The following is a 13,553-nucleotide window of genomic DNA, read 5'->3' as shown; positions in this document are numbered from 1 at the left end:
AGCGTGAATACTTCCGGCAAAAGGGGGACTCATCCTTGCTTTTGCCGTAGTATTCCGCTGTTAATTTGCTTCTAGTCGCTTTTTCTTGCTGATAGATTTTTCTCCCTGATGATACTACACGCGAGTACGATTTACACTTGACAATTAAGACGCTGTTACGACAGGGGAGATGTTGCTCCTACGCTCTCTCTCTGATGACTGATTTCTGGGTACTCATACTGGCCTTTTTATACGGAGGCAGTGGATCACGATCAGGAGCTGACCAATCAGATTGTCGGAAGACAGCCAATCAGATGCTACAATTTGAGGTACATGAACCACAGTGACCGTTATTCTGGCCAATCACCTGCGAGGAAAGGCAAGACAGGAGGAATGTGAGGAAGTGCGGAAACTCCCTTGAGAGTGGAGTTAAAAGTGAAGAAGGTCAAAACAGGGCAGACTCACCACGTGGAGACATCAGACACGAGGAACACAATGAACAGTGAAACATACACCATTAATGTAGAGGCGGCGCAACGTAAGGGCTTTTTAATCTTGACAAAATTGATGCAGTGAGGATTCTGACGAAAGCGAAACTCAAGTGTTCTAGTGAACATCATGCTGCGTGAGGGTATTCTTGACAGTGACAAAATTAATGTAGTGATCATTTTAGCGAAATTGAGCGTCGGTGGTGTAGTGAACATCATGACGTGCTGATGTGAGAGAAAGCGAAGAGAGGAACTGAAGAAGAAAGAGGCATGGTAAGAAGAGGAAGGAAGGCAGCGGCGGCACAGAGAGAAGGACCAGTGGTGGAGGAAGACAGTGCATACAAAAATCAAACTAATATCTAAACCCAACAAAATAACTACAGACCCATTAAACTTTAGACCTGTATCATCACTAGAAGTACCGGGTAAAATATTCGAAAAAAATAATCAACATTAGAACCAGAACCTACCTAGTATCAAATAACAAACCACCACAGGGGCAACACGGGTTTCGCCAACATCGCTCTACGGATACCGCCCCACCAATCTGATTAATCTAAAATTTTTGACCATATGATGCAATGAACTTTGGTTATGAGTTCCCAAACTTTACAGCTGCTTGTTTTGTGGATGAAGATCAAATCAAGTATATGAAAGAGGTCCAAAACTTTTATAATTGAAATCATAAACCAAGTTCCAATGAGGTTACGAGAAAATGTAGACATTCTTCTCTTGGTGAAATGTTTTCATCCATCTATTGCCACATCTCTGACAAAGGAGTCTCTTGCCCCTATTGGTGCAAGGTTTAGGTCTGCATTTGAGGATGTGGGTGATCTTGAAAATGAATGGATTAACCTTAGACTTCACCAATGGCCCAAAAGTTGCCTAGATAATGTAATAGAGTTTTGGGGCGAAGTGACTGAAAGGAAAAACTGCAGGAGAGAAAAGTTTCCCAAGTGTTTCAGGCCTTGCAGTGACATTATCATCTCCCCCTTTTTTAAATGCCTCAGTGGAAAGAATCTTTTCACAGATAAATGCTGTTCACTCAAAACTGAGAAATCGCCTTTCTGTGAGATCAGTTGAGGCATTACTGCAAATTAGATGGGGACTGTCTCGTTACTTTGAGTCATGTCAGTTTTGAACATACTGATGACATGCTTAAAAAATTCAATGCCAAGAGTTCAGGGGAAGAGGAAGAGAAAGATCAAATAATTGCTCTTTTAGTTGTTTTAAATGAAAGGGACAGAAGGTATATGTAGTTGATGCACTGTCCTAAAGGAAGGAGCTTTTTTTTTTTTTTGTAGTCATTGTGCAGGAAAAAAAAATTATGGAACACGGAATATTCTTTGTTTTCTTATGCTATTAAATATAAACTGCAAATTCTGTATTTTCCCACTTCTGAGTATTTTTTTTTCTTCTCTCTCTCTCTCTCTCTCTCTCTCTCTCTCTCTCTCTCTCTCTCTCTCTCTCTCTCTCTCTCTCTCTCTCTCTCTCTCTCTCTATATATATATATATATATACACACACACACACACACACACACACACACACACACACACGTTTGCTGTTCAAAATTAATTTGAATTTTAATGGGATTTTCCTTATACTTTGTGGGATTCTGTGGGGAAAAAAAAAAAAAAATCAATAATATATGGGACTTAATATTTGTGGCAACACTGCTCCCCAGGTGAGGGGCTCAGTCATCCCAGGACGTCTGCGGACTACCGGCAGCGTGAGACGGGTTATTAGAGCGTTTACTGCTGCGCCCTGAGTCGTGGTGTTGCCTGGATCCAGGTCCCTCCCACGAGGGGAACTAGACAGGTGTCAGCCTTGCAAGGCAGCACCATGCGGTACAGACAGGGGATGCGAGGAGAATGTATTACTGACACAGTATTGAAGAAAAAACAATAAATCATAGATACATTAAATAATCACATTAAAACAGCATGACGGTCTGCCCGTCATCTTTTACCATTCTACTTTCCTTCGTCATTTAACCCAACCTATTATCTTCCCCTCATTTCTTCTTATTTCCCCCCCTACTATCTCTCTCCCCATAAACGTAACGTAAACAGATGTTTTTTGAGGCGATGTTTGTTTTGATCATTACTAGAAGTTGGAGCCTCTGGTAACGCTGGCTTAGTAGCTGCTGGGCCTCCCGAATGTAGCTTACCAGTGCATATATTTCTTGCAAATATCACAAGTTCTTATCCTCTTTTCCTAGTATTACTTCCTAAATCGTATATTAAAAATTATTTAACAATACAACAACATTTAGTAGGGCGTAATAGTAATATGATCAAATTAAAGAGTTTGGATGGCGTCGTGAACTCATTTCACCAGCTGATGAAAACGTCACTACCTGTCATCCCTTATTTCATCTCATCTGCTACGCCTCCTTGGTTAAAAACTGTAATAATTCTCACATACGCATAGGGTGTGTGGAGTTTATCACCAAAGAAAAATATTAGATAATATTAAAATAGCATTACCATTTCCATCAGAGGGCTAGGCTTGCTTCTATTAGGCTAGGTTTAGATTAATTAAATTAATTAATCTAAACCTAGCCTAGATTAATTAAATTAATTAATCTAATTGCTGATCCTTTCAATGGACAGATCATGACTAAAAAAAAAAAAAAAATCATGTTTGGTAAAAAATAAATAATCACTTTAAATCTCACCCATGAGAAATATTAGATAATATTGAAATAACATTACCGTTTCCATCAGAGGACTAGGCTTGCTTCAGTTAGACTAGGTTGTCATCAAATCAATTCATTAATTTTATTGTTATTCCTTTTAATAAATAGATCACGATTAAAAAAAAAAAAAAAAAATTACTGAGAAATAAGTAGTCTCAAAATTAATAGGCTAGGGCTATTTCCATAAAACCCGAAACATTTCAATCTAACAATGTATGGCTTCAAATATTCGACAAAAACTAGATTATAAGACTACTGATGATGCGTTATATACATTCATAATGGCAAATAATGATCGTGCTTGCTCTGGTTGAGGTATTAGCCCCATAGACTTTCACACACGAGTTTGAGCAAAGATAACAGAGGGTGTGGCGCACAAGCTACACCCGCACAGACACTTGCACACGATACCGGGGCGTCAAGAATACCGTGGTGTGTGTGTGTGCTTGCTTGCTAACTGTGGTCAATAAACTATCTATGTGTGTGTGTGTGTGTGTGTGTGTGTCACTACTCCAAGACGCGTCACTTTTCCCCCTTCCCTCCCACCCCCGCACGCTCAAATCCTCAAGTATGGCGTCTTTTTATGAATGTTACCATTCAAAACACGTCACATAATTTTTCCAGCCTACTAATTTTGAGACTGGTTATTAATTTTTTTAGTAAAAATCTTTTTTTTTTTTTTAATCTTGATCTACGTATTGAAAGAATTAGCAATGAAATTAATGAACTGAATTAATCTAGACCTAGCCTAATGGTAATGCTATTTTAATATTATCTAATATTTCTCTTAGGTGACAGATTCTACACACCCTAAGCGTATGTGAGAATTATTACAGTTTTTAACCAAGGAGGCGTAGCAGATGAGATGAAATAAGGGTGACAGGTAGTGACGTTTTCATCAGCTGGTGAATTAAGTTCACGACGCCTTCCAAATTCTTAAATTTGATCATAGTAAATTACTATTATAGCCTAGAAAATGTTGTTGTATTGTTAAATAATTTTAATATACAATTTAGGAAATATGACAAGTACAAGAGGATAAGAACTTCTGATATGCCACGAAAAACGTCTGTGAAATCGGATTTGTTGTCGGTGGACATCACCACTCATTGGTAACGATCACAACAACAGGAAGCGACTGTGAAATAGGCCCTTAGTCTCGCTACCTGTGTCTATAAAGTTTAGCTAAGTTTATCCTAAATTTACTCATAATTGCCCTCATTATCCACATATGACACCAAAGTACATATTTACCATCAGGCCGGGGTCTCAAAAATCCACTGCCAAAATAGCAACCTTGTCCGACACTTTGTTAAAATTTTATTTGCGAAAAACTACACGACACGGCACCTCAGACCTCTAGTGAGCACATGTAGAGCGGGGACCGGTACAGAAACTTCCAGACAGGTGCCGTGAGTTTATTTGCGGGCGCTGTTCACAGGCGCAGTTAGATTCCTCTGACACAGTCACAGCAAATATACAACAACAGAGACCTGCCAACAACCAATTAAGTGAATACGAAATCCTACACGAAATTAGCAGACACATCACAAGTTATAATATAAACATGGTCTGGAAATATTATACTAATTCAACTCCATAGAAAATCATGTTTCTATCAAATATCACCAACAAGGTACATTCACAATAATTTACAAGATCACCCAAATACTTTTAACTGTAATCACATACACTTACATGTTCATCAAAGTTAATACTAAATAAATATATCATAATCACAATACATCATAATCACAATACCATCATAATACAAAGTGCTTACCCAAACTCCAGGTGGTGCTTAAATCTCAATAAAGGAAAACCATTGCAGGCGTGAGTGTGTGGTGTTTTAGGTAGGCGTCCAGTCAGCCGAATGACCGAGACCGTGGCAGTACCTAAAGAGGTGTAAACCGCATTACTGGAACCTACCTCGAACTTCTAATGGTGTATCTATGTACTCCTACAATACTCCCCCCTCAAGAACGGAGTTCACCTAGTAATATAAATAGTGAGGGTGTTGACTGAAATACACTGTCCTCCTTGAACGAGTTGTACGAGGGAAGTTAGGCATGGTATGGCGAGGAAGATCAGACTGGAAATGAGCAGAAGGGGAATGTGTAGAAGCAGAGATATCAGGCAAAGGAGATGAATTAGAGTCTAAGGTAGACGTAGTCAGGTCATCTCTATCATTAGATGGTGCTTGTCTGGTGATTGGTATATAAGCTGTCTTCAAACGGTCAATAGATACAGACGTGTCACCCTGAGGTAGTCTGAGGATGAAATATTTCGGGTCACGTTGTAATACTTCATAAGGTCCCGAATAAGGAGCTTCTAAACTTTTGCGAACTCTGTCAATCCGCACCCAGACCTTTGAACATGAAAACAGAACGTTAGGAACATATGGTTTAGATGAGGAGTGACATTCACCTGATGAAACGTCATAAAAATCAATGGCCTGCATTTCTTTAATCAAGCGGTGTATAGTATATTTGTTTGTTGATATTGGCAAGTCTTTAGTGATAATTGCAGAAGGATACAACATACGAGTTCCTGTGACAGCAGTGAATGGCGAGTAACTGGTCATATTAGGTGTCAAGCGATATCCAAGTAAGACTATGGGCAAAGCATAAAACCAGTTCTCTTGTCTAGCACGTATCGCTGATTTTAGAGAGCGGTGATGGCGTTCAATGATACCGTTCGCTTGAGGATGATAAGCAGTTGTTCACATGTGATGGAAGCCAATAATTGAGGAAAGCTCGGAAAACAACTCACTTTCAAATTGAGCACCTCTGTCTGTCACTACCTGCAGCGGTACTCCAAAACGAGAAATCCAACCAGCCACGAATGCAATAGCGACGGAGCTCGCGGTGGTGTCTATTACAGGTATAGCTTCCGTCCATCTTGTCGCTCTGTCAATGCAAGTGAGAAGGTAACTGTATGGGAGAGGGTATGGGTAGTTAGGAAGAGTAGCAGGAGGCAATGGTCCAACAATATCTATATGAACAGTCTGGAAGCGATCAGTAGGAGTAGAAATAGGAGAAACTGGTGATATTGTGTGTCTGTGTGTTTTAGCTTGTTGACATTTAAGACAATTCGTTACAAACTCCTTTATATCTTTGTCCATACAAAGCCAGAAATAACGTTGTTTAATTATTTTAGCAGTGGCTTTAATACCAGGATGAGATAGATCGTGTAATGAATGAATGACATTTATCCTAAAAGAAGAAGGAACAAACGGTCTTGGTGCGTTGGTAGATGTGTCGCACCATAGAGCAAGATTAGAGGGCAAGGTATAATTGGATAATCTCTCCTTGTACAAACCGAGCTCGGTGTCACCTTCCTGGGAACGAGCTATGCCACACAAGTCGAAAGAATCAACTGAAATTGCACATGATGGTCTTGATAAACAATCGGCAACAACATTGTTGTCCCCAAGGATGTACACTATTGATGATACATATTCAGAGATTAAAGAAAGTTGCCGTTGTTGCCTATCAGACCTTGCAACTGACTTAGAATGAAAGGCAGAAACTAAAGGTTTATGGTCAAGGAACAAGGTGACCGAGTGGCCATCAATGAGTGTTTTAAAGTAAATGACAGCCAAATAAGAAGCTAAGAGTTCTCTGTCATAGGTGGAATAGGTTTTCTGAGTGTCAGAGAGCTTTTTGGAATAAAATCCTAGAGGCGTAGGCGTGTCATCTATAATCTGGTATAGAGCTGCGCCAACTGCGAAGCTCGAGCTGTCAGTCACAAGCTGGTAATCAGTTGCCTTCTGAGAGGGATAGGCGAGGGTAGGACAAGTGACTAGGGCTTGCTTCAAATTGTTGAAGGAGTCCCTTGCAACATCTGTCCATGAGAGAGATTTAGAAGATGGATTATGCCGTAAGAGTTCTGTCAATGAATAAGCAACATCGGCAAAATTAGGGATCATTGGTCTAAGGAAATTTAGCATCCCCATAAAACGGCGCAATGCAGTTGAAGTTTGAGGTGGTCTAATTCCATGAGCACTGACCTCATAGCCAAGGAAGGTGAGCGAGGACTTGAAAAATTCACATTTATCTATAGATAGTCTTAAGTTGTGTTTTGCTAAAGTAGAAAGAACAGTCTTAACATCAGCAATGTGTTCTTCAAGAGTTGTACTAGCTACTAAGATATGACACCAATATGGTGTCAATGAAGCGCTGAAAAGTGGAACCTGCGTTCTTAAGACCAAAGGGCATATACAAAAATTCAAACAGACCAAACGGTGTGCATACTGCAGTCTTAGGTGCATCATCTTTGGCCACAGGGATCTGTAAGTATGCACGCTGTAAATCGATCTTTGAAAATATGGTCTTACCCTTAAGTGACATGGTGAGACAGCGCAAATGTGGTATGGGATATTTATCATTCACAGTTACGTTATTGAGTCCGCGATAGTCACTACAAGGTGTCCAAGCACCGGGCTCCTTCTTAGGCACAAGGTGCAGAGGAGACGCCAAAGGAGCGTTAGAGCGCCGAATGATTCCGGCATTAAGCAAAAACTGAAATTCATCTTTAGCCGCTTTGAGCTTCTCACCTGTCAAAGGTCTTGCTTTGAAATGTATAGGAGGTGAGTCACCTGTATCAATACGATGGTGTATAGTTTCCACAGGAGGTGTAGTAGCTGACAACTGCAAAGGTGAAGTAAGAACCGGAAACTGAGAAAGGAGTTCAACAGCTTTTGAGTCTACCCCATTATAATTAACCAAATATGAAGAAATAGGAAATAAGAAACTTCAAGAGGAATCTTACATTGGGTAGAGGAGTCTATTAGCGACTGGTTTTTACAGTCTACCATTAGTGAGTTAGCTGCAAGAAAATCGGTTCCCAAAGTTGGATATATAACGTCAGCAATGACGAAAGACCAAGGGAAAGAACGCCTAATACATCGTATCCCAAGGTCTACATCGACTTCACCATAACAACGTATGGGTTTACCTGAAGCATTAGTAAGAGTAACAGCAGTTGGCCTGAGGAATGGAGTAAGTTCTGATTCATTAGGAAGCAGCGAAAGTGATGAACCAGTATCTATCAAAAATTGGTAATTCTTGCAACCGATTGTGGCACTTACTCTAAGTGGCAGTCCGACGGTCGCAACTGATATTTCTACGGACTGCCCTACTAGTTTCCCGCCTGGTGGAATACGCGAGCGGGGGAAGAAGAACGAGAATTAGGGCGAGAATCTGGCAAAATATTAGAAGCTGTAGAAGAAAGTATACACCATCGTTTACATGATTTTGCCCTGTTACCATAATACAGATGGTACCTGCACACCTGAGGACGCTGACCTTCATGAAAAGCGCGCACTCCAATGGGAACATAAGTTCTAGAAAATACATTATCCTGACAAGCTGAAGTGAAATTTGGGCCTCTATTACCATTATCTCTGTTCCGGCTCGCAGGCCTGGACCCTTGTCCACCTTCCACCATGGAAACATTAGCGCTGTTGTTTACACTCGCATTACTTGAGCCATAGGCCAATAATGTCTCAGCTACACGAGCCAGTTCCTCTAGTGTAGAGCTCTCCTCATATGTCACTAGGAGAGGTCTGATGCTACTAGGTAATGCTTTCAAAAATTTTAACTTTATAAAGGAATCATCCACCCCTAGTTGAGCAGCTATTTTACGCAACTCTCTCAAATACGTGGAAGGTCTGTCACACATTATGTTATTTTGATTAACAAGAGAGTCAAAAAGTTCAGGTTTTGACCTGGTGAAAAGAGGTATCAAAGATTGCTTTAATTCACCATAGTCTGAAGAATTGATGACTTCATCACTCAATTGATTGATTACTCTAAGTGGCAAATTTGATAATATATGGTGAAATTTAGTACTTCAAACAGTGATCTTGGCAAGAACAAACTGTGATTCAATTATTGTAAACCAGCGTGTTACTGAAGTCTCATCAAAGGGTGGTGGTTTGACGGCAACACCTGCGGTTACGGAAGAAACACTATCCTGCGACGCACTAGATGTAAGTAGCGAACCCTCGTCCTGGTTCGGCATAGTTCCAAGGGCATAGATTCCAAACAGGACAAAAGTAAAATAATGAAGTACCTGGAGCACTCAACCCTTTCACTATCTGGCATGTCTTTCTTTAATTACTAACCACTCTGAGACATCTTTCCTTGCCCCACACCCACTCCCAAACATTGCACTGGCGAAAAATTGCAAAACTGATTTTTTATTTTACTGCATTCTTTCTTTCAGATGATTAAAAAGATTCCATGCAATGATTTAAGTGCTATTAATTCTTGCATGCCGCAGTGAAAGAATTGATGCACACTTCACAGCAACAACAGCTTACCCACACACTGCAGAGGTAGTCACACTGGGTACACACTTGGCGGCTGAGGTGTGAACAGAGCAGCGTGACAATATATATATATATATATATATATATATATATATATATATATATATATATATATATATATATATATATATATATATATATATATATATATATATATATATATATATATATATATATATTTTTTTTTTTTTTTTTTTTTTTTTTATGTAGGAGGGACACTGGCCAAGGGCAACAAAATTCCAATGAAAAAAAAAAAAAACCCACTGAAATGACAATCCCATAAAAGGGTCCAAAGCGGTAGTCAAAAATAAGTGTCCATATATATATATATATATATATATATATATATATATATATATATATATATATATATATATATATATATATATATATATATATATATATATATATATATATATATATATATATATATATATATATATATATATATATATATATATATATATATATATATATATATATATACATAGTTTAGTGTACCATGATATATAGAGTTTCTCAAGTTATTGACAGAAAACGAAAAGTATAATGGGAAACAATAACAGATTCATGGAGAAAATACGGAAACACACACACTTTATTACTGTGTGTGTGTGTGTGTGTGTGTGTGTGTGTGTGTGTGTGTGTGTGTGTGTGTGTGTGTTTGAGAACCTTGGTTGAAATTAAAAGTGAAGGCATTTTATAGGAGGAGGAGGCAGTAGACACCTGCCGAATCGATAATTACTCCCAGTGAGGTCTAAAGCACTGTTCAGGGGGTGCTGTGAACTTTTCAATAAACCCAGCTGTGACCTCACTGAACGTTTCCCTTTGTGTCTTACAACACAAGGGGGCAGTCACAGCCTGCCCTCTAAAGACAACTCTCTTCCTCCACACAAAACTACAAGCACCTAATAACACACACACCCTTCACTCAAAAATTTTAAAATCATTATGGCGACTCCTACATCAGCCTCGGAGTCCCCATCTCGGGGAGGGGACCATAAATGTCCCCAGGTCGGACTGCCTTTCTGTCGACGACCCTAAGTGTCTTGACACCCCCCTCAAATTTTTCTTCATTAACTTCTGCAACATTCGGGGTCTAAGATCTAATTTTTAATCTGTAGAACACCACCTCTCCTCTTCTAAACCTCATCTTCTTTTCCTCACTGAAACTCGGGTGTCTGAGGCAACTGACAGTAGCCCTTTTTCTGTTCTCTCCTACTTTCTCTATCCTCATTTTCGATCCAAAGCTGGATGCTGCGTTTATGGGCGCAATGACTTAACCTGCTCTCGTGCCCATGCTCTTGAATCTTGCAAGTTTTCCACCATCTGGCTACGACTACAGAGTCACTCTCATACTAAATTTATCTGTGCTGTATACCTCTCACCTAACTCCTCTGACTATAAGAAATTCTTTGACTACTTAACTTCCAAAGTGGAGCACATTCTGAACCTCTTCCCTTTTGCAGAGATCTCCATTCTTGGAGACTTCAATGTTCACCACTAGCTTTGGCTTTCCTCTCCCTTCACTGACCATCCTGGTGAACTAGCCTACAACTTTGCTATCCTCCATGACCTAGAGCAATTGGTGCAACACCCTACTCGTATTCCTGACCGTCTTGGAGATACGCCCAACATTCTTGACCTTTTCCTGACCTCTAATCCTTCTGCTTATGCTGTCACCCTTTCTTCTCCGTTGGGCTCCTCCGATCACAATCTCATATCTTTATCTTGTCCTATCACTCCAATCCCTCCTCAGGATCCCCCTAAGCATGGCGTTTTGCCTCTGCTAGTTGGGGGGACCTGAGGAGGTATTTTGCTGATTTTCCTTGGAATGACTACTGCTTCCGTGTCAGAGACCCGTCTTTGTGTGCTGAGCGCATAACAGAGGTGATAGTGTCTGGCATGGAGGCATACATTCCTCACTCTTTTTCTCGTCCTAAACCTTCTAAACCTTGGTTTAACACAGTTTGTTCTCGTGCTATACATGATAGAGAGGTGGCCCACAAAAGGTACTTAAGCCTTCCATCACCAGAATCTCATGCACTTTATATTTCTGCCCGGAACCATGCCAAGTCTGTTCTCCAACTAGCCAAAAACTCCTTCATTAACAGAAAATGTCAAAACCTTTCGAGATCTAACTTCCCTCGTGATTTCTGGCATCTAGCCAAAAATATCTCCAATAACTTTGCTTCTTCTTCTTTCCCTCCTCTATTTCAACCAGATGGCACCACTGCTATCACATCTATTTCTAAAGCTGAACTCTTTGCTCAAACCTTTGCTAAAAACGCTACCTTGGACGATTCTGGGCTTGTTCCTCCCTCTCCTCCACCCTCTGACTACTTCATGCCACCTATTAAAATTCTTCGCAATGATGTTTTCCATGCCGTCGCTGGCCTAGGGAAGGCTTATGGACCTGATGGGGTCCTTCCTATTGTTCTCCGAAACTGTGCCTCCGTGCTTGCACCTTGCCTAGTCAAACTCTTTCAGCTCTGTCTGTCAACATCTACCTTTCCTTCTTGCTGGAAGTTTGCCTACATTCAACCTGTTCCTAAGAAGGGTGACCGTTTTAATCCCTTAAACTACCGTCCTATTGCTTTAATTTCCTATCTAAAGTTTTTGAATCTATCCTCAACAGGAAGATTCTTAAACATCTATCACTTCACAACCTTCTATCTGATCGCCAGTATGGGTTCCGTCAAGGCCGCCCTACTGGTGATGTTCTGGCTTTCCTTACTGAGTCTTGGTCATCCTCTTTTAGAGATTTTGGTGAAACTTTTGCTGTTGCCTTGGACATATCAAAAGCTTTTGATAGAGTCTGGCACAAAGCTTTGATTTCCAAACTACCCTCCTACGGTTTCTATCCTTCTCTCTGTAACTTCATCTCAAGTTTCCTTTCTAACCGTTCTATTGCTGCTGTGGTAGACGGTCACTGTTCTTCTCCTAAATCTATTAACAGTGGTGTTCCTCAGGGTTCTGTCCTGTCACCAACTCTCTTCTTATTATTCATTAATGATCTTCTAAACCAAACTTCTTGTCCTATCCACTCCTACGCTGATGATACCACCCTGCACTTTTCCACGTCTTTTCATAGACGTCCAACCCTTCAGGAGGTAAACATATCACGCATGGAAGCCACGGAACGCCTGACATCTGATCTTTCTAAAATTTCTGATTGGGGCAGAGCAAACTTGGTATTGTTCAATGCCTCAAAAACTCAATTCCCCCATCTATCAACTCGACACAACCTTCCAGACAACTATCCCCTCTTCTTCAATGACACTCAACTGTCCCCCTCTTCTACACTGAACATCCTCGGTCTGTCCTTTATACTTATAATCTGAACTGGAAACTTCACATCTCATCTCTAGCTAAAACAGCTTCTATGAAGTTAGGTATTCTGAGACGTCTCTGCCAGTTTTTCTCAGCCCCCCAGCTGCTAACTCTGTACAAGGGCCTTATCCGTCCATGTATGGAGTATGCTTCACATGTCTGGGGGGCTTCCACTCATACTGGCCTTCTAGACAGATTGGAATCAAAAGCTTTTCGTCTCATCAACTCCTCTCCTCTAACTGACTGTCTTCAGCCGCAATGTTGCATATCTAGCTGTCTTCTACCGCTATTTTCATGCTAACTGCTCTTCTGATCTTGCTAACTGCATGCCTCCCTTCCTTCCGCGGCCTCGCTGCACAAGACTTTCTTCTTTCTCTCACCCCTATTCTGTCCACCTCTCTAACGCAAGAGTTAACCAGTATTCTCAATCATTCATCCCTTTCTCTGGTAAACTCTGGAACTCCCTGCCTGCTTCTGTATTTCCACCTTCCTATGACTTAAATTCCTTCAAGAGGGAGGTTTCAAGACACTTATCCATCAGTTTTTGACCACTGCTTTGACCTTTTTATGGGACTGGCACTTCAGTGGGCATTTTTTTTTTATTAGATTTTTGTTGCCCTTGGCCAGTGTCCTTCCTACATAAAAAAAAAAAAAAAAATGTAAATTTTGAGACAGGACGGCGTCTCTCTCTCTCTCTCTCTCTCTCTCTCTC

This window comes from Scylla paramamosain, chromosome 40 (genome assembly GCF_035594125.1).
Source record: "Scylla paramamosain isolate STU-SP2022 chromosome 40, ASM3559412v1, whole genome shotgun sequence".
NCBI lineage: Eukaryota > Metazoa > Arthropoda > Malacostraca > Decapoda > Portunidae > Scylla > Scylla paramamosain.
This window is presented reverse-complemented; position numbering follows the sequence as displayed.